This window comes from Stegostoma tigrinum, chromosome 33, assembly GCF_030684315.1.
Source record: "Stegostoma tigrinum isolate sSteTig4 chromosome 33, sSteTig4.hap1, whole genome shotgun sequence".
Classification (NCBI taxonomy): domain Eukaryota; kingdom Metazoa; phylum Chordata; class Chondrichthyes; order Orectolobiformes; family Stegostomatidae; genus Stegostoma; species Stegostoma tigrinum.
Window position 1 is genome coordinate 24,680,404 of NC_081386.1, and position 21,269 is coordinate 24,701,672.

At 40.1% G+C, this 21,269-nt stretch overlaps 1 long non-coding RNA gene across 1 annotated transcript in view; it reads left to right on the forward strand.

Annotated features, from left to right (window-relative positions):
• LOC125467399 (uncharacterized) overlaps positions 1 to 12,529 on the forward strand; it is a 36,184-nt gene extending 23,655 nt beyond the window's left edge. The window contains exon 3 of the long non-coding RNA XR_007250627.1: positions 12,446 to 12,529. This is a non-coding gene — a long non-coding RNA (uncharacterized LOC125467399). The remainder of the gene's footprint in view (positions 1 to 12,445) is intronic.
• The last annotated feature ends 8,740 nt before the right edge of the window (positions 12,530 to 21,269 follow it).

A 21,269-nucleotide genomic window follows, 5' to 3' on the forward strand; every position in this document is an offset into this window, starting at 1 on the left:
AATTTCAAGATAAAATTAATTTATGAGATTTGATTTTGCTATGCACATGATTTGAAGCTGGCCAGGAGAGTGTAGGTTGCTATATTCGAAATTTGAAGGTTCAGTGCAACAGAGATTGTAGCACTGTTTTCCCTGCCATTCAGTGACCATTTGTATACCATATTAACCAATTTTCCATCTGAATCTGTTTTGTGGGAGATTCAGTTTAGATCAAGGCTGTTATTAAATTTCTGTACTAGAAACATATACATTCAAAATTCAATAATTGCTCATTTTTAAAAAAAACATGATCAAGTCAATGTAGCTAATTTTTTAAATCAATATTCTTTCAGACAATGATTAATATTGCTTTAAATGATTGCAATCAAAACCAAACAGTTGGGAATAAGTTCTGACTTTTCTGTTTCTTGTCTGTCTGGTTTTGTCTTATGTGTCAGTATGTTTCTGTCTTCAGGATGTGTCGATCTTTGTCACTCTCTCTGTGTCATGTGCAAGTAGTCATGCATTCTTTGTCTGTCTCTGCAATGACATGCCAGCCCTTCTGTGTCATCTGCCAGTCTCAAATTCCATTGTCTTTGTTTCTGTCTCTCATGCTGTATCTTTCTTGTCAGGTATTCAGATTTTAATCAGTTGCGATGAAGTTTAATTAAGCAGTCAAAATTCCTTTGTGCTAAACAGGTCTATTATTTAGCATTTAGGAGTACTGTCAAGAAGGCTGCATTGCAACTTGGGGAATGGCATGATTCTGAATACTGGCCCTCTGAACCAGAGCTTGAAACAGTCTATAGTTATGAAGTGCAAATCCCCTCTCCATAGCTGGTGAAAGCTGTAAGTGAAAGGTGTTTCAGCTGTTGATGGAGTTTAGCTTGTGGCATAAATCAGCAATCATCTGGCACCACTTTAGCAGCACCCTGAAAAGACTAGATATGAATGTTTAATTGTCATTATGACCAATTTAGATGTAAATTCCCTATATTCCCTTTCCGCAGCAACTCTTCTTCAAAATGTGCTAGAATGCAGCTCAGAGTCCCAATGGTATTTGTTAGAACTAGGGGGCATAGTCTCAAAGTAGGGGGGGAGCATATTTAGGAATGAGTTGAGGAGGAACTTCTTCACCCAAAGAGTTATGAATCCGTGAAATTCCCTGCTCATTAAAGCAGTAAAGGCTATCTCATTGAACGTTTTTGATGCAAAGGTTAGGCAGATTTTTGAACAGTAACGGAGTTACATGTTATAGTAAGCAGGTGGGTAGGCGGAACTGAGTCCGCAAAAAGATCAGCCATGGTCAGGTTGAATGGTGGAGCAGCCTCAAGGGACCAGGTGGCCTGCTCCTGCTCCCATTCCTTGTGTTCTTATGTTCTTACATTGCTGCTCCCCAGCACTTTATTTCCTCCTGTCTCGAGAAAAAAAATGTCAAATAAGTTTTTATTAAATATTTGGCAAACAGATTTTCTTCTAGTTGATGAGACACTGTGTCACACACAGAAGAAGGGAAAATGCTAGGGAGCAGGGACCATTTCTCACGGGAGAGCTTGGTTGCTGAGTGTCAGCAGTGTATTTCAACACAGAAGAGTCACAACACATGCTAAGCCTGACCATGTCCTCAGTAACATCCTAACAAGGTTCACTAATGTCATTTAGGGAAGGAAACTGCCAGTCTTACCCGTTCTGGCCTACATGTGACTCCAGACCCACAGTAATGTGGCTGACTCTTAACTGCTATCTGGACAGCTTGGGATGAGCAATAAAAGTGCTAGTCAAGCCAGCGATGCAGAAATCCCATGACTGATTTTTTTTTAAAAATGCACGTGATTATTTTTCTGCAAGGGTCTCTGATTAGGAATCAAGAACAAAACTCCTGACTGATATTTCTCTATTCAGAAATTAATTCTAGAGCCTTGGCTGAAATCAGACCGAGCCTGTCTTTTGAAAGGAAAAATGGGCCTTACAGTGAAGCTAGCATTTAGTGATTCATAATTACACAAGGTCAGTGCTGATGATAGTCAGGGCTGAATTGCTTTTTGTACAAAAAGTCCAGGAAAATTCATGAATTGAAGAGTTGAGTGTGTCCTTGAGCTGCTACTCATCATATACTAATATTTGCAATGTTTTGTGAATTTGGGAGTTTGCTAGCTTGTTACAGATCTTGCGGTTGTTGACAGCATTTCAGTGAATGACCTGGAAGGAACCTAAGGTAATTAGCCTTTGACTGCAGCTGCATTATACTCAACAGTATCTCCACAGGCCTTCAGGACACTGAGTTGTACTAATTGGCAAAGAGATGTGTTGGCCTCTACCAGAGTGATTATACGTGATGGAGCAAAGGTTGTTGGGTTTTTTTGCCTCATTGTAGATCAGTGTACATAACACACTTCAATTAACAGAGCAGTGGAGTTTGTTGGAGTAAAAATGCAGTTTATTTCCTGACAACTCATGTCTAAAGTTAATTGTTTGAAGAATTGTTTACAATGTCTGTCCTGTGAATTAAATATTCATTTTTACTTTTCCCGAGCTTGGTCTTCAGTATAACAGCACTGAAAAAAAACTGGTTGTAATTCAGCCCTTCGAATCTGGTATTTTCGCAACATATGTATCACTTCCCTTGATTCCGTTGCTCTCCTCCCGTAGCCCTCAAGATATCACGATTTCTAATGGTCCATATAATCTTCTACCAAAGCCCATGTACATTGCCCCAATTTGTGAAATTGAACCACTAATTTCTGCCAGAAATTTCTGCATCAATATTGGATCCCACAGAATTCTGCTACTTTTACTCATTTCCTCACCTCTGCTATACAAATCTACCTGCCTTCAAAACCTTTCATTCATTTTCAACTCAATCCAGCACAATCTTTTTGAAGGATTCTCAGTGTGAGCTGCTGTTAGATGGAGGTCTGGTACACAGTTGTTGCAAAGAAATCCTCTCAAATCTATAGTCTGCTGTATCAGTGTTAGCTTTACCTTCATGTCCAATAGCTCTTTACTTAATACCTGAATTAAGTCAGTTTAATTCTCAATTTGGAGCTTCCACGACAAGTCTAAAACAGAAGAGTATTTCTACTCATCTGTCCGTAGTATTACAAATGTGCAATGAGATTGTTTCATATACTGACAATGATATCTTTTTAGGTCTGTCTAGAGTTTACAAAACAAAAAATCGAAAGTTAAATCTTTGATGATAAAACTTGCTTGGATACAGCATAAACATCAGTTTGGCTATTGCAATGCAACCAATTCACACACAGCAACTCTCCCCACCAGCAGCGATCAGATTAACAAATTTCAATTTTTGTCTAATCTCCATTTTCCATCATTGTTGAGCAGCTTCTTCAAAAGCTTGAGAGGCTTGATCCAAGATTGGTTGTGCAGCCATCCTCAATATTGATACAAGCTTTATAGGCCTAGTCATTACTTCCCATTCCATATGTGGCCAAACAGATGCTTCCTGGCCTCGTGTACCCCTCATTATTGGTGAAATCAGTGGTTTCCTGGCATGACTTTCTGTTGATAATATGCATTACAGTGAAAGGTGTGATAGCACCTGAGAGCAATTAACATCTCCACTAAAGCGAGCCAAGAAATGTTCCTGGAAAATTGCCTGGGTAGAGAGGGAAAGGGAGAAAAAAATCAGTGTAAACATCAAACTTTCTGACTGACCCAGCTGTCAGCTCTGAACTAAAACCTTGAATTTTAAGAACAATATCATTATTTTGATTAAGCTGAAGTCACTGTAATAGTCTTTGCAATTAACAAATTATAATCAACAACAAGCTGTATTTACCTGGTGCCTTTTATCTAATTGAATGTTTCAAGCACTTAAAAGGAGTGTTAAGTGAAGATAAGACTGAATTATGTAGGGCTACATTTGTGCAGATGTCCAATGGTTTGAACAAAGAGGCAGGTTTAAGGGAGCATCCTAAATTAGAAAAGAGAGGAAGCATGGTTTAAGGAAAGAATTCCAGAGCTCAGGTTCTATGCAGAGTAAAGCATGGGTCACTGACAGTGGAGAAATGAGGATTGGGGATGTCCAGAAGGTACTTTTGGAGGAGTACACAGATATTGGCTTCAGGGGGTTACAAATTTAAGGAAGCAATATGTGCTTGGAGGAAATTTTAGAAAAAGATGAGAATTTTACACTTGAGGTAATATCCAACCACTTAATGACTTTTAATTGATATTTTATAAAACACAATTCATCTTGTCATCCTAGGAGGGTGGCGTTTCAGGTCCAAAAAAACTCAGGTAAAGTAACAATTTGAGTTTAATGTGCTGATCATTTGTAGACACAGGTATGAGTGCTGCTCTTGCTTGAAACTGTTACTAAGGGTGGAAGTCCTTATAGAAGAACTGTAACATCCATCTTTTTAGCTTTATTTCTTATTTTCCTAACTTATAATATGTATATCTGTGACGTAGTGTCACTTTTTTTCTTTTTTTCTCTACTTTTTATACCTAAGATTTGCACTCAGGGACTTTGTACCCAAGAGGGTGCTGTGTGTTGACGACATTGTACACTTTTCACTGTACTCCTGTTCTTTTGTAACTTGAGTACGTGTGACAATAAACATAAACCAAAATTACTTTGTTGAAATTAACCAGTTTTATCGCTCAATCTGATGGCTCAGGTGAGCACGACCAACTCCACGTCCTGTGGCATAGCTACAAAGAAAGGTCAAGAGTTCTCCAGCCATGTGGACCAGCATTACCTGTTTAATCTTCACCAAAAACAGATCGTCTGGCCATTGCTTTTTCCTCTATACAAAATGGCTGCTGAATTTGCCTCATTCACGATCACCACGCTCAATATGGGTGAAGCTTTTTGAAACGATTGTGATATCATAGAGTGTGATAAAAACATAAGTCTTCCTTTGATGTATTGAGATATTTAAATACTTTATTGACTGGCTTTAAACTTTTAAAGGACACTGTCTTAATTAGAAAAGATTTGGCAAGGAAATTTTATCCTGGATGATGAGGCACCATGTTACTGGATTGTTACAACACGGAATCAGGCCATACAGCCCATCTTATCTGTGCTGGTTTTCAATCAGAACATTCTCCTGGTGCCCCTTCTCTGCCCTTTCTCCACAAACCTGGACATTCTGCCTTATCAGATCACAATCCCTTTGAATGCCTCAACTGATACTATTGTGTTTTCATGTATTTTCTGTATCTTTTTAAATGTCATTTTTCATGAATGTCCTGAAGGGGTGTTAAATCAGAGACTTGGTCAAGAGGAATAAAAGAAACTGTGTGAGAGTGTGTTCTTGCAGCCTGGAATCACTTTGAAATATAGTGGACTGTTAGGGAAATGGGAACCGGGTGGGAGTGGAATGGTCAATCTCTGCATTTAAGAATGGCAGCATTAGGATCAAAGGCAAATTCAGAGACCACTGGGGCAGCGGTTATGGAGCATTCTTTTTAATGAACATAAGAACTAGGAGCAGGAGTAAGCAATTCAATTCCTCATGTCTGCTCCATCAATTAATAACACTATAACTGATCTTACCTCAGTCTCAACTCCACTTTCCTGCTCACTCCCATAACCCTTTAACATTAAAAATCTATTTCCTGCTCAAATACATTCAGTGTTTTGGTGTCCACTGCTTTTTGGGATAGTGAATTCCACAGATTCATCACACTTTGAAGAAGTAATTCCTCCTCATTTATGTTTTAAATCTACTACCCTTTAGTCTCAAACTATGACCTCTCATTTTAGATTTCCCCATGAGGAAACATCTACTTTGTCAAACCCCTTTAGCATCTTACATGCCATAATTAGATCTCCTCTCATCCTTGTAAACTTTTGTAGCAGGCATAGGCCTAATCTGTTCAATCTCCCCCATGAACATCTTTTCACGAGCCTGTTTGTTGTCCATTCCTCCTCACCTTGGGTGAGTTGGGGATGGGTAGGGCTAAATGAATAAAGGAACAGCTACTGCTGGGAACAGAAAATGAGAAGGAGGCTGATGTCAAAGAAACTGAGGGTGTACACATGAACATTCTGTTGGAGGAGGTTCAACTACGAAGAGCAAGACCATGGAAGGAAGGATTTGAAGAGAAGGACCGTGATCTACTGGAACAGCAGAAAACCAGACATGGGCTGTGGCATGGGTCTGGACCCCCACTGTAGATGAGAGCACGTACCATGGAATTACTAGACGGCTGCAGTTGGCAGAGTAGGGAGTAAAAACCAAAAGAACTGTGGATGCTGTAAATCAGGAACAAAAACAAAGTTGCTGGAAAAGCTCAGCAGGTCTGGCAGCATCTATGGAGGAGAAAACAGAGTTAACGTTTCGGGTCCGGTGGCCCTCGTTGGGTGCGAAACATTAGCAGAGTAGGGAGTGCTCAGGCTCTGCATCCATACGCTCCCACACACCTGACCGGCCGCATTCTTCTTTTTTTTTTGTTTTGTTTCTTCATTTCTTTATTTCATTTTTGTATCAAAGTTCACCTTTTGTTTCCTGCTGTGGTTGCGAAGGAGGAAGGTGTTTGTGAGGGCCTGCCGTGACAGTGGCAGTGTGCATGTGTGTTCCTCGTGGCCATAGTGACCTCCCGCTTTACTGAAGTCTTCATCATCAGTGGGTCTGGTTCGTTCCTCATGATGGTGTGTGGCACTTTCAGTGGTGGATGTAGCTGTAGTGGCATGGTGGTACCTTGTGGCTATGGCAGTAATGTCATGGTTTCAGTGCTGGTGACTTGGTGGGTCCAGTCTGTCCCTCGTTGCCATGATGATGATGATGATGATGCAATGGCTTTGGTGTTAGCCTTGGCGGTGGTAGCGTGGCGGGTCTGGTCCAGAAATCCTTGCTTTGGTGGCATCAGGAGCATCTTCGGCAACATCCCATTGCCACTCCAGCAAGCTAGGAGCCATGAACAGCTCAAAAGATGAACTTGGTCCTAACTTTGCCCAATTCTTCCCTTCTATAATTTCTGCGATTAAAATGGCACCAAATTGTGGAAACGTAGAATCGTAGAATCTCTACAGTATGGAAACAGGCCATTCAGCCCAACAAGTCCACACCGTCCATCCAAAGACCACTGCACCCAGACCCATTCTCCTGCACTTCCCATTCTAACCCAAACATCCCTGAACACTACGGGCAATTTAGCCTGGCCAATCTACCTAGCCTGCACATCTTTGGACTTGTGGGAGGAAACCGGAGCACCCGAAGGAATCCCACACAGACACAGGAAGAATGTGCACACTCCACACAGACAGTCACCCAAGGGTGGAATCAAACCCGTGTACCTGGCGCTGTGGGGCAGCAGTGCTAATCACTGAGCCATCATGACTTATTACACATCTCACAGTGTTTTCATAAATGCAAGCGACAATATATTGTTATTCTATTCCATTCTACTAGTTGGCTTGCAGCTTATGCCAGGTGGAGATTGGAACAGTCAATAAATTTCTGTGAAGGGTTGAAGATGTAATTGAAGCTCAAATCATGCAAAACACTGAGGTTACACATCATCAGATTAAATGTAAATGGTTATTGGAGAAAGATACCGGAAGGCAATTGGCACTGATGTAACTGTACCACAGTACCGTACAGGAAGTGGGCATTCTTGATGGTTTTCCCAGATTCTCCCTTTAACTTTGGTGGGAAATCTATGAAACGCCAGAAGAAAACATGCAGATGGATTTCATTAGTCTCCAACTGGGACACTGGGGGAGCCACAGAATTTCAATTTAGGGAAGAGGAGAGAATGGAACAGGAGGAGCTGAAAAGAAAAGATCATGCGAGCAATAGGGACAATGAAACAAAAAAAAACCTGAGGCTTAGCTAAGGAGGAATTACTGAAAATATATTTATGCATCCATGCTCATTTATTCTAAATGCTGACATAAAGCCTGTCAGAAACCATTTGCTTTTATCTTAGCTAAGGTGTTGATGTTTGTGCTAATAGCTGTGGAGACATAAACAGGTGTTGACTGCGTGACTTTGTGAAAAATTATTTTGTGTAAGTGTTATTTAAATACCAGAATACAGATGTTGTGTGAAAATTCATTCCTACGTTTTGGGTCTCTAATCATTCTGGAAGAATCGATAGGTTGAGTGAATTCTTCTCATCTTGTTAAAGGTCATTTGACTCCCTGTGGGCTGCTTTTTGCAGTTCAAGCACTAGTCCTGCAAAAATATTTCTTTGACGTGAGATAGGGTGAAACATGCAGTGACTAGGCACTGGAACTGGAGAAATGGACATGGTGGGGATTCAAAACGGTTGTGAATTTAACACAATTCTCCCATCTCTGGTTTTACATTTGAATGTGGCTCGGAGGCAAGGGGTTCAAATCCTCAGCTTACTTGAACTGTCAGTCTGACACCTGACTTCAAATGTAATGGTCAAAAACCCTGTTGTAAACCCTAGCTCTGCTCTGATGCACATGCTCCTGTTAGAAAAGTCATATTGGAGTGCTTAAGAACTTGCATTAAACCATTTCACTGCAATGACATAATAATAGTTTTATTCTGTTTTACTCATGCTGTCCGAAGCTGAGGAGGTTTGATGGGGCATTATACAAGTTTTATTCGGCACCCAACCAGTTTTACACCTGATCAGGCTTGTACTGATGATGATAATGGGTGCCTAAGCATCATAAAAATCCAAACCTCCACTCTCCCAAAGTTGTTATATCCTTTTTAACTTATTAAATGTACTGAAGCAGAACTGAAAATTCTGGCAGTGCATAAACCTGACATGAATTAAAATACAGCTTGGAATTAAATGGCAGCTGCAAGACAGAAATTTCAATTGAGTTGGGCAAAGTTTTGACCAACTAATGATCACTTTGCTACCAGAGCATATGGGGTGATGGGGAGACCTGTAAAAACAAAACAATGACAGAGAGGAATCAAACTTCTATTAGTTTTACTTTAGAAAGTTGACTTCTTTGACTAATTTTAACCCTCTCTTTGAATTGTGTTAAATTCACAACCGTTCTGAAGCCCCACCATGTCCATTTCTCCAGTTCTAGTGCCTAGTCACTGCATGTTTCACCCTATCTCATGTCAAAGAAATATTTTTGCAGGACTAGTGCTTGAACTGCAAAAAGCAGCCCACAGGGAGTCAAATGACCTTTAACCTTTTTGACTAATTTTAACTCTCTCTTTACAACTCATTATTCCTAGTTTCCCAAAGCAATGACAATATCTGAGACCTGGCAAGCAGGTAACCAGATGCATAGTGATGTTGTGCTACTGTACGACACCTAATATGTGCAGAAGGCAGGTTATTAGGATGTTTATATAAGTACACGTACTAGTGTTGAATTAATCTGAGCAAATGAATCCAAAGATCACCCTAACACTATCAAACTGGGTATCTTCAAAGTTGATCTGTTGATAAATATGTTTTAATGAGCATGTACATTGAAAAAAAATTGAAAGAACTGCGGATGCTGAAAATCAGAAACAAAAACAGAAATTGCTGGAAAAGCTCAGCAAATCTGGCAGTATCCATGGAGAGAGAGCAGAGTTAATGTTTTAGGTCCAGTGACCCTTCCTCAAAAGTTCTGCTAGACCTGCTGAGTTTTTCCAGCAACTCCTGTTTTTGTGTACTTAAAAAAAAGTGGGATGCTGCTTGGCCTGCTGTGTTCATCCAGCCTCACATTTTATTATCTTGGGCTCCTAATATGGTGGCTCAGTGGTTAGCACTGCTGCCTCACAGCACCAGGGATCCAGGTTTGATTGCACCCTTGGGCGACTGTGTGGAATCTGCACATTCTCCTTGTGGGTTTCCTCCAGGAAGCTCTGGTTTCTTCCCACAGTCTAAAGATGTGTATTTTATCTGGACTGGCCATGCTAAATTGCCCATAGTGTCCAAAGATGTGCAGATTAGGAGGATTAGCCACAGAAAATGCAAGGTTACAGAGTGGGTCAAGTTGGGATGCTGTTCGGAGGGATCAGTGCGAACTCGGTGGGCCGAATGGCTTGAATCTATACTGTAGGGATGACATGATGCTAATTCTTCTTATGCTCCTCAACAGTTTAATTGGGAACAATGATACAATGTTTAGATCTGTAGACAGTGAATTAAAAATAATGGTGGGTATTTTTTGTGACTTTGCTCCAGGCACTTCAGAGATTATATTTTCCTCTCATAATAACCTACCCTTGCTGAAATCAGGGGTTTTGCAGAGAGTCATACTGGTCTTAAAACATTAACTCTGTTTCTTTCTCCACAGATGCTGCTGGACTTGCTGAGTTTCTCCAACGTTCCTATGCATTTTGTCTGAGTATTTTGCTTTTATTGCTGAAAACAGCTTCAGCCTTGGATCCAATCAAACATTCTTCTGCTATCCTCAAATGAAGGCTGAAATATCCCAAGGAAGTGTACGCCAGCTAAAAGCCCATGATGTTAGTAGGTGCTATGGAAAAAACTGGGGAGGGAGGATACTTCACTTCTGTTCACAGTATAGTGGGAATTTTTCCAAAGCACAACTTGCACTGAAAGCTGCATATGAATAGCAAGGAAATGTGCCCCCTGTGATTTCCCAGAGATGGATAATATATCAAGTTCCCACCTCCTGCTCTCGTTTAGGCAGTATTGAAGTAGATGTCTCATCTTTGGTCTTGGTGCCAGAAATATCTGTGCAAGCATAAGTTCTGAACAAGCAATGTGAATGCAGAAACAAGATCCTTTAACCCCTCACCCTAACTGCTATTAAATCTGGTTACAAATCTAACAGAATTCACCCCCATAGCCAAAAATGTGTATTTAAATTTATCTAATTTTCCAAATGCCAACTTGCCTTTCCATTTTTTTTCTTTATTAATAGTTGTAGCTAATCCCTTGCATTGACCTATGGCTCTTAATGTGTTTAAGTTCCATTTAATTCCAAACCTTTGGAATCTCCAGTGAAAGCAACCACACTGCGAGCACAAAGATTACAGCTTTTCAGGCAAAGGCTACAGGCAGGCAATCTCAGAGCAACTGAGATTTTGACAGCAGGTTCCCAACTAAACTGCTGAGGAGCACAAAAAGCATTAGTGGCCCATTTTTTAAAAATGTACCTGCTATTAAGGCATATTTATCAACAGATCAGCTTGGCTGGCTTAGATATTTTCCATCAATACAAATACCTGCAAAATAAACAAGACGTGTTGAGTGTCAGCCAATTTTCTGCCTTAGTGCAAGAACATAAGTGTGCCATTAATTAGACAGCTGTGCAAAGGAAGAGCTCCTGCCTCTGTAACTGGAAAAACGCTTTCCCTGTATCATAATAGTCACAGCTTTGCGCTCAGCATTATCAGCCTCTTGCTGGGTGTACAGCCCCCAACTTGTCTCATCAAATACCGCTTTCCAAAGAGAGGTTCTGCCACATTAATAGCAGCACCAGTTTACAGAGCAAGAAACTGGGAGTGGAATTTGGGAAAGGAGAATAGACTCAGAAAGCAAGAAAGTAGGAAAGAGAAAGAGTAGAATGTATAGTCAAGTAGATTTCAGGCAGGGATTCAAGCTTTGTAGCTGTTAATTCCGAGGAGCATTCTTGTTCTATGAATTCTATGGTGCTGCCACTTGCTGAGCTGTGGGTGGTCTTAAAGCTTTTAAAGACATACCTGCTCTGGAACATTGTGCAGCCAGCGCACACGGCTGCATTTTTTGCCAAGAATGGTGCCCCTGTGAAGACAATGGAGGATCCCTGGTGGAAGCATGATTTCATAAATCATTCTAAAACTAGAAGGTTCACAAAATTACTCCTCAGATTGAAAGAAAGATTCTCATTTCTTTTGTCACTCATTTTTACCCTTTCCTTGCCTTGGCACATCGGGTGAAATTCTGTATCGTACTCCCTATCATGTGGCCCACATAATCACAGCTGACCAATTTACAGATATTTTCCTTCAGCTTTTTATTTTCTGTGAATATTCTCTGCCATGCCTTTTCCAAGAGTATGAGTCTATCTGAATGACAGTCATCATCCCCGGTTCTTCCTTTATATGGATCTCCACTTGAAGGTCCACTTTAAAAGTGAGCATTGAACCATACGTTGTCCATTAAAGTTACCTGGGGTTCAACTCCTGTGCCTAACTTTTATTCTACTTCTCAGCTGTGCCTCCAAAACGCAACCATTTTTGGGCTTCTTTAAACCCCTATGTACTCCTCCCAAAGTAATCCAGTTTCACACTGAATCTGTGTTTCTGAATTGCCAAAGGACACTTTGTTAAGCTTTTCTCACAATTTAAGATGGGATCAGCACTAGACAGGAAGGGGCAGATGAAATTTTCGAAGCAAGTGCACAATTATGCACAAATGACCCAATGTATTCTCAAGACCAATGCGTGATTCCATTACCCTTTATGAAACAATTATTAAATACCAAGGTATGGGAGTTACTATATTGAAACTGATTCCACTGCAAGGAACAATCACTGTATTGTTCTGGTTTGATGAATGTGAAGGGAGGTGGGCGATCTTCATTTCATTTCATCTGCAGTCTCTTCCAGGTCAGTGGCGACAGAAATGAAAAGACCGAGAGCAGTAAGTGAACTGACTCAGCTGATCACCTCTGAAAACGAGCCTCCTCTAATGAAATATGTTTTTTTTTGAAGCTCACACACAAGGTCACTGAAGACCTTGCACACATAATAGAGCAGCTTCACAGTGACACACTCATCACATGGCACAACTTGCCCACTGACTGAAATTATTAACTGAAAGGTGACATCGCCTAGCTCCACATACTTTCAAAGCTGAACACATGACAGGCCAAAACCATTCAATTTTAATTTAAAATCCGTGTTTGTTTAAAAGAAATGACATGCCTATGGTGAATATTTAGGGGAAAATTAATTTATTTTCTTTGACAGCTTTTTGTTTATTCAGCTATTCAGCTTTCTATATATTCTTTAGTATCTATTTGTTCACCTAGCACTGCATGTGATTTTTGTCACTTTAATAAATTTAAGAACTGATTTCCTGCTTTACTCTTCCAAAAGTAAACAGATGACATTAATTAGCGTTTGGACATTTAACTTGGCTGATGAAAGAAAATGTACTGTATTTTGTTTTTACTTTGTCCTTTTGATATTTTTCATCCCACTGTGAATACATACAATCCTATGTCTTAGAGCAGTAGAATACTGTGGATGCTGAAAATCTGAAAATGAAAAATAAGATCAGATAATGCTCAACAATTCCTATGAAAGGTCATCACTGACTCTGTTTTTCTCTCCACAGAAGCTACATGACCTGCTGAATATTTCCAGTATCTTCTGTTTTTTATTACCTTGTCACAGATAATTGAGCCATGTTCTGTGAGGACTTTGATTTCTCTCTCGTTTGCACATGCCCATGATCCTTGCCTCACCTGCTATGTGAGCATTTGCACTTTAGTACAGTGCTGGCAAGCTTAACAATATCCCTCCGTGTTGGATGTGAGAGCACATCATTATACAGGGCTGGGAGTGATGTAATGGTACTGTCACTGGACTAATGATTTGAGGGCCTCAAGCTAATGTCCTTAGGTGCGTGTTTGAATCCAGCCATGACAGACGAAATCTCAATTCAGTAGAAGCTGGACTTAAAAGCCACCATGTAACAGCTGTCAATTATTACAAAAATCCATCAGCTTCACTGATGTCCTTTAAGGGAAGGAGATCAGCCATCCTTACCCTGTCTGGCTTACATAACAATGCAGCTGACTCATAACCATCCACTGAAATGTGCAAACCAGTTATTGCATATATTACATATGTTATTAGGAGTGGGCAACAAATAGTGGCCTTTTCCCTATCCCATGCAAGAATTAAAAGTGTGTCTGTTTGCTGTTATTGCTAAGATCTGTTCGTTGTCAGTTTCCCAGTTACATAAATGAATTGTTAAATATATCAAGAAAGAAGAAGAAAAAGAGTATTAATTAATAGGACCCTTTCAGCTTCAATTAAGTCAACAAAAGCTCATATGGTTAAGGGTCAAAAATGGCAGGCCTTGCTTTGAATGATCGGTTGTCTGGTACAGTATGGAAGACTAGTGATTTTGTTGTTGTAAATTGAGACTTGACAACAAATCACAGTCTGCCTCACGGCTCCAGATACATACATCTGACTAAAGAAAGTAAGGCTTGCAGTGCTTGCCTCTTTTCCTGGACTCCTGAAATCCTGAAAACTTAGTTACTCCATGGACAAATGTAATGCAGAAGAAAGTACAATTTCCTATCTAAATGAAGATTTCACCGTTTCTTCTTCCAAATTGATGTCAACTAGTTTTAACTTGTAGCACACTTGTATCTGGGTCAACGGGTATGGATTTAAACTCCATTCCAAGTAGATAATCCAATCTAACACTTTAATGCAGGACTGGGGAAGTTTATGAATATCACTCCAGTGTTGGATCTGAGAGCACACCATTGAACAATATTCTTCAAGACACTGGTTAAACTGAGATCAGTTGCATGTTTAAAGCCTAAATGAGGAGATGGTCCACGTGGTTTTCCAGGAAGCTGAGATCAAAAGGACCAAAGCACCATCTCCAAAGGCTATAGCAATGTAATCAAACAAGGATACCCATGCCCACAACCCCATAGCCCATCATAGGGTCATAGATTCTACAGCACAGAGACAGGGCCTTTGGCCCAAACTGGTCCGTGTCAACCAAAATGTCCATCCATACTAAGCCGATTTCCCTGCACTTGGCCATATCCTTCTAAATGTCTCCTATGCATGTATTTTTCCAAGTACCTTTTAAATGTTGTTAATGTACCTGGGTCAAACACTTCTACTGACAGCTCATTCCAAATACATGCAACGGCTCTGTGTAAAAGAGTTGCCCCTCAGATTCCCATGTATTCTTTCCCTTCTTACCTTAAACTCATGCCCTCCAGTCCTCGATTTCCCCAACCCTCGGAAAAATACTGAATGCATTCACCCTATCCATTCCTCACATGTTCTTATACACTCCTATAAGATCCTACCACCCTCCTCAGTCTCCTACACTCTAAAGAAAAAAGTCCCAGCTTGTCTAACCGCTCCCTATAACTCAGTCCCTTGAATCCTGGCAATGTTATTGCAAACTTCTTCCACTCTCTTTCCAGCTTAATATAATTCTTCCTATAGCGAAGTGACCAAAACTGAACACAATACTCCAGGTGGTGCCTCACCAATGTCATATACAACTGCATCATAACTTTCCAACTTCTATACTCAATGCCCTGACTGATGAAGGCCAGTGTGCCAAAAGCCTTCTTCACTGCCCTGTCTACCTGTGACTCCACTCTCAGAGAACCGTGCACCTGAACTCCAAGGTCCCTCTCTTCCACTACACTCGTTGAGGCCCAATCATTCACCATGAAACTCCTACCTGGATTTGACTTCCCAAAATGCAACACCTCACACTTATTAAACACCATTTTGCCATTTCTCGGCCCACTTCCCCAGTTGATCAAGATCCTGTTACAATTTCTGATAACCTTCCTCACTGTCCGCGATACTGCCTATTTTAGTGCCATCTGGAAACGTACATTCTCATCCAAATCATTGATATAGATAACAAACAGCAATGAGCCATATTGTCCTTATTTTTAAATTGCCAACTCCATAATGTATTTTTATAATCTTTTTATAATCTTTGCTTCCAGGGCAACAAAGGATAAAATCCTCTTATTTGTAAACTCCATACTTTGAAAACTTATTTTTTTCTAACTTCCTCTTCTGTTCATCTCATGATAATTCTGAATTTAGGAATACATATTAAAATTTTACAACCGTCAGGAGTAATCTTTAGTTATTTACCCTCTCTAAACCATTTGTAATTTTTAAAATCTCTATTAAATGCTTTGTTAGTCTTTTCCATTTCAGTGAACCATAATGGATTTCAGCCTTTCTTCATCATTATCTCCATCGTCCCCAGTTTTGTCCTCATGAATTAGCACTAAACCCTTCCCATACCTCTGTTTTCATCCCTCTAATGGACCAAAGCACACAGAATCCTCTAAAAATAGTTACATCAATACTTTGTAAAAATTGAACATGGTTTCCTTTTTTGCCATTCTTCACATTCAAAGGACGAAGTCTTGTGGTTTAATAGGTAGTGTCTTGAGCTAGAAGCTGTGGGATCAAGTCCCACTTCAGAACTCAATGACCATTGAAACTAGGTTAGGGCATCAGGACGGAAGCTGGTGTAGTGGAAATGTTATTGGAATAGTAATCCAGAGGCCCGAGCTAACTCTTTAGGGGTACAAGTTCAAGAACCACCGCAAGAAATAATGGATTTGGAATCAAATTTTAAATGTGGGAAATAAAATTCATTTTGTCATCATGATCACAATAAAATAATTGATTGTTGTGTAAAGGTCAGCTGGTTCATTAGCATCCTTTAGGAAAGAATTTCTGCCATTCTTGTCAAAATGTTTTCAGATCCATATCAGTATGGTTAATTGAACTTTAAGGGCAAATGTAGACAGGCAGCAAATGCCTAAGCAACGTCCACACCTGAAGACCCTGAAAACCAACTTCCTTTCCTCCTTCAAGCCATTAAAGATTTTTTTGAAAATGTATTCATGGGCTATGAGTGTGATTTTCTGACCATCTGTAATTGGCCCAGGAAGGTGATTTTCAGCTCCTTTTTTGAGTCACTGTAGTTCTACAGTGTAAGGACGCTTATTCTGCTGTTGGGGTAGCTTGGATTCCAAGACTATGAGCCATATTTTTAAGGTGAGAGGAGACAGATTTTAAAAAGGCATCAGGATCAATTTTGTTACACAGAGAGTAGTTTGTATGGTGAATGAAATTCCAGAGGAAGTGGTGGATGCAGGCACAGTTAACAACATTTAAAAGACACTTGGATAAGTACATGCGTAAGAAATGTTTGGAGGGATATGGGTCAAGCCCAGGCAGGTGAGGTTCGTTTAGCTTAGGATTTAGTTCGGCATGGACTGGTCGGATTGAAGGATCTGTTTCCGCGCTGTATCTAATAGAAAAAGAAAATGCATGTTGCCGAATTTGAGATCTGCACATGAACTATAAGGTGAGGAAAATAAGGTGTCAACCAACTTCTTAAAGAAAAGTTGTGGGGGTTGGGGGGGTGATGAATGGGGTCACCTAAAAACGAAGAGATGTTGAGGGAAGAATAAGTAGGAGGCTAGAGAGACTGTGGCTGAGCAGAGAAGTAAAGACACAGCACATCTTACAAAATAAAACATTTTGTTCCTGTATTTAGTTCCTGAACCTCTGAGAAAAATTAACAATACCTCTGTGAGATGTCTCTGCCTTTTTTCCTTGTCAAGAGCTTGACAAATCATTTCAGAAACTGTCTTTTGGATTTCAAAAATCAGTGTGCTCCTTGCACTTGAAAATTGGATTATTTTGCAAAAATTGCCCTCTTTTCCTTTAGATTTTGCAGCAATCATTCCTTTCTAGATAAGTTATTTTAAAAATGTAATTGGCTTATTTTGACGTTAATGCAATTTTTCATTCAGAAATGTTCTAGCTATTCATTTTACTCATTAACTATAGAAACATCAAGTATTCTACTTAATCATGACTTTTTGTCACCATGTGCAGACATCACCTATCCAGACACCTAATTATCACTTATACTCAACCGTGTAACACGCTGGATCTAATCCACAGAATGGTACAGCACAGAAGAAGATCATTCAGTCTATCATGACTGAACCATCTTTTTGAAAGAGCTATCCAATTTGTCTCAATGCCCTGCTCTTCTGATATTGCCCTGAAATCTTTCATATATGCCAGCCTTTAGCCAATTCTGCTCACTGCATATGATATCGACAAGAAATGAAGTAACTGGATAGTGCAAAGGCATTGGCTCTGACAACGTTTACGCAATAGTACAGAAGAATTGTGCTTCTTGAAATACCACTGTCCTTGTCCGAGGTGATTTAATGTAGTTAGAACACTGGCATCTACCTAGTGATGTGGAAAATTTATGGGAGGTGCTGGCCTAATAGTATTATCACTAGGCTATTAACAAATAGATCCTGGTAATGATCTGGGAAGTTGGGTCTGAATCCCACCATGGTAGATGATAGAATTTATATTTAATTAAAAATCTAGCATTAAGAGTTTAATGATGACCATGAAACCATTGTCAATTGTCTGGAAAAACCCATCCAGTTCACTAATGCCTATTAGGGAAGAAAACTGCCATCCTTATCTACATGTGACTCCAGACCTCCACAACAATGCGGTTGACTCTTAACTGCCCTCTGGGCAATTAGGGATGGGCAATAAATGCTGACCTAGCCAGCAATGCCCTCATCCCATGAATGAATACAACAGAAAATTGCCCAGGTATGCTCAAAAAATAATCGATCTGTTCAATCAATCAGTCTATTCTCAGACTTTGGCAAAGTGATGGAATATCATTAGCAGTGCTATCACATGGCACTTCGACAAGAATAACCTGCTCACTGACTCTCAGAGTGGGTTCTGTCAGGTCTACTGATCTATTGGCCTCATTGCAGCTTTGATCCAAAGGTTGACAACAAATGAAACTCAAGAGCAGAACTGAGGATAACGTATTGGGCCCAATCATCTTCAGCTGCTTCATTAAGGTCAGAGATGGGTAGGTTCACTGACAATTGTGTAACGTTTAATATTCCTCACATCTAGCAGCAGTCCATGTCAAAATGCAACAAACCTGCATCAACCTGGCCTGCAGGTGACTCCAATTCCACCGTTCTGTGGTTAGTTCTTAGCTGCCCCAGACTGGTCAAACAAGCCATTCAGTACAAGGGATGGGCAATAAACAATGGCATTATCTGCGATCCTTTTATCCCATGAAAAAAATAAAAAGAACTGCTCTCTGCCTCATGATTTCAAGATGCGAACTCAGCTACAAAAACTCTCGATCACCCATTCTCTTCTGAAAAGAAAACTGGCAAATTTGCAGCATTGAGATAGTTAAACAAAAGAAGCATATTATCTGTTCATGCAGTGCAATTAAAAATTATGTAATAGATTTATTCTGCATTGTGAGGCTGAAAACAATCGGCATTCAGCATGCAAGAGAAGGATCAGTAAATGAGTTCTTTCCTTCCTTTTCTGTCTCTATTGCTGCCTCATTCTCTTTCTCCCTCTGCAACTTTACCTATTCTTCCTGCTTTCCTTGCTTGCTGCTCTTTCTCGCTGACTCATTTGTTTCTGCTTTTCTGTCTCTTTATTTTACATACTTGTTCTTTTCCATGTTTAAATGATCTTCCAATTTTTCCTCTTTGTCACTGTTTTGTTCAGTCCAGTGAAGCATCAATCAGCCTTAACAGTCTATGTTTCACAGCTTAGGCTTTGTTGAAGACCTACAAGAAATGAGTACAATTTATTACAAAGTGAAAAACGAAAGCAAACACGCTCCCGGATATGTTTGTACAGATTGCTCAGCACTATGCATTTTTGTTTGTATTGTTCTGAAGAATTATTCTTTGAGTCAAAGTCTCAACTGTACGGCAGACTCATGACATCTGTCTGAATTATTAACGACTAATCATCTGCATCCCTACACAATGGGGAATCAGACAAGAGATACATGCAGGATCCAAGCGGTGCATCAAGCAGCCCGATGAAATGTTTACGATGAGTTTTCTTGATGTGTTGTGCTTTTTAAGATGGGGGTTGTTTGTGTTAGAAGATGGAACATTTCCCAGTGGCAGCATCCAGTGCTCTAAAATCAGTGCAATATAGTCATTTCGTTGTCACACAGCACAGAAGAGGCTCTTCAGCCCATCAAATTTATATACATTAAGCTCATTTTGCTAGCACCATACCTTTGAATGTTATGACATCTTATGTGCTCGTTTAAAGGTTGTAAGATTTCCTGCCTCTCTGAACTTCCCAAGCAAATGTGTAAAGTAAAATTCTCTTGTGGCATGATCTCCATGGAGACCAATCACTTTTAAAATAAGATTTGAATTCCGGCTAATCTTGAAAGGATGACACAACAACATTCAACATTTTAAGATGTTTACTGAGGGCATGATAGTGTGGATATTGAAAGGATGCTTCCCCTGTCTGATTATAGAGACATTAAATGTATATCATGGAACTAGACCCTTCAGTCCAACCATCCATGCCAACATTGTTCCCAATCTAAATTAGTCCTACTTGCCTGCATTTGGCCCATATCCTTCCAAACTTTTCCTATTCATGTACTCATCCAAATGTCTTTTAAACATTGTAACCGTACCTGCATCCATCACTTTCTCTGGCAGTGCATTCAACACATGAACAACTCTATGCGTAAAAAAGTTGCCCCTCATGCCCTTTTAAAACCTTTCTTGTGTCACTATGCCCCCTAGATTTTAACTCCCCCATGCACCAGGAGATGTAATTTCAGGATAAGGTGCAGGCTTTAGATTGGGATAAAGTCATAGAGATGTACAGCACAAAAACGGACCCTTTGATCCAACTCGTCCATGCTGAACAGACATCCTATCTAGTCTCATTTGCCAGCATTTGGCCTATATCCCTCTAAATCCTTCCTATTCATGTACCCATCCAAATGCCTTTAAAATGTTGTAATTGTACCAGCCTCCACCACTTCCTCTGGCAGCTCAGTCCAAACATGTATCATCCTCTGCATGAAATGTTGCCCCTTAGGTCCCTTTCAAATCTTTCCCCTCTCATCTTAAACATATGCCCTACATTTCTGGACTCCCAACCCTGGGGAAAATACCTAGTCTACTTACCCTATCCTTGCCTCTCATGATTTTATAAACCTCTATAAGGTCACCCCTCAGCCTCTGACGCTCCAGGGAAAATAGCCCCAGTCTGTTCAGCCTCTCCCTATAGTTCAAACCCTCCAACCCGGCAACATGCTTGTAAATCTTTTCTGAACCCTTTCAAGTTTCATAACATCCTTCCTACAGTAGGGAGACCAGAATTGCATGCAGTATTTCAATAGTGGCCTAACCAATGTAGCCACAACATGACCTACCAACTCCTATGATTGATGCACTGACCAATGAAGAGGAACTTCTTCATTTAAAGGGTGGTGAATCTTTGTCTCTGCCCAGAATACAGTGGAAGCTCAATCATTGAGCATGTTCAAGACACCAATTGATACGTTTATGGATACATTCAGGGATATGAAGATAACGTGAGAAAGTGGTGCTGAAGAGATGATTAACCATGATGTATGATGTTAGGGTAGGTTTAATAAGCATGGTCCTATATAGCTATGCAACAAGCAGATTAGAAGCTTTTTTGTAGGTAACTTGTATTTTAAACTACAGGAGAGAACATTCCACTTTTACTTCAACCCAACTAGAAATCTTCATGGAAATACTTTATACTACATATTTTGTC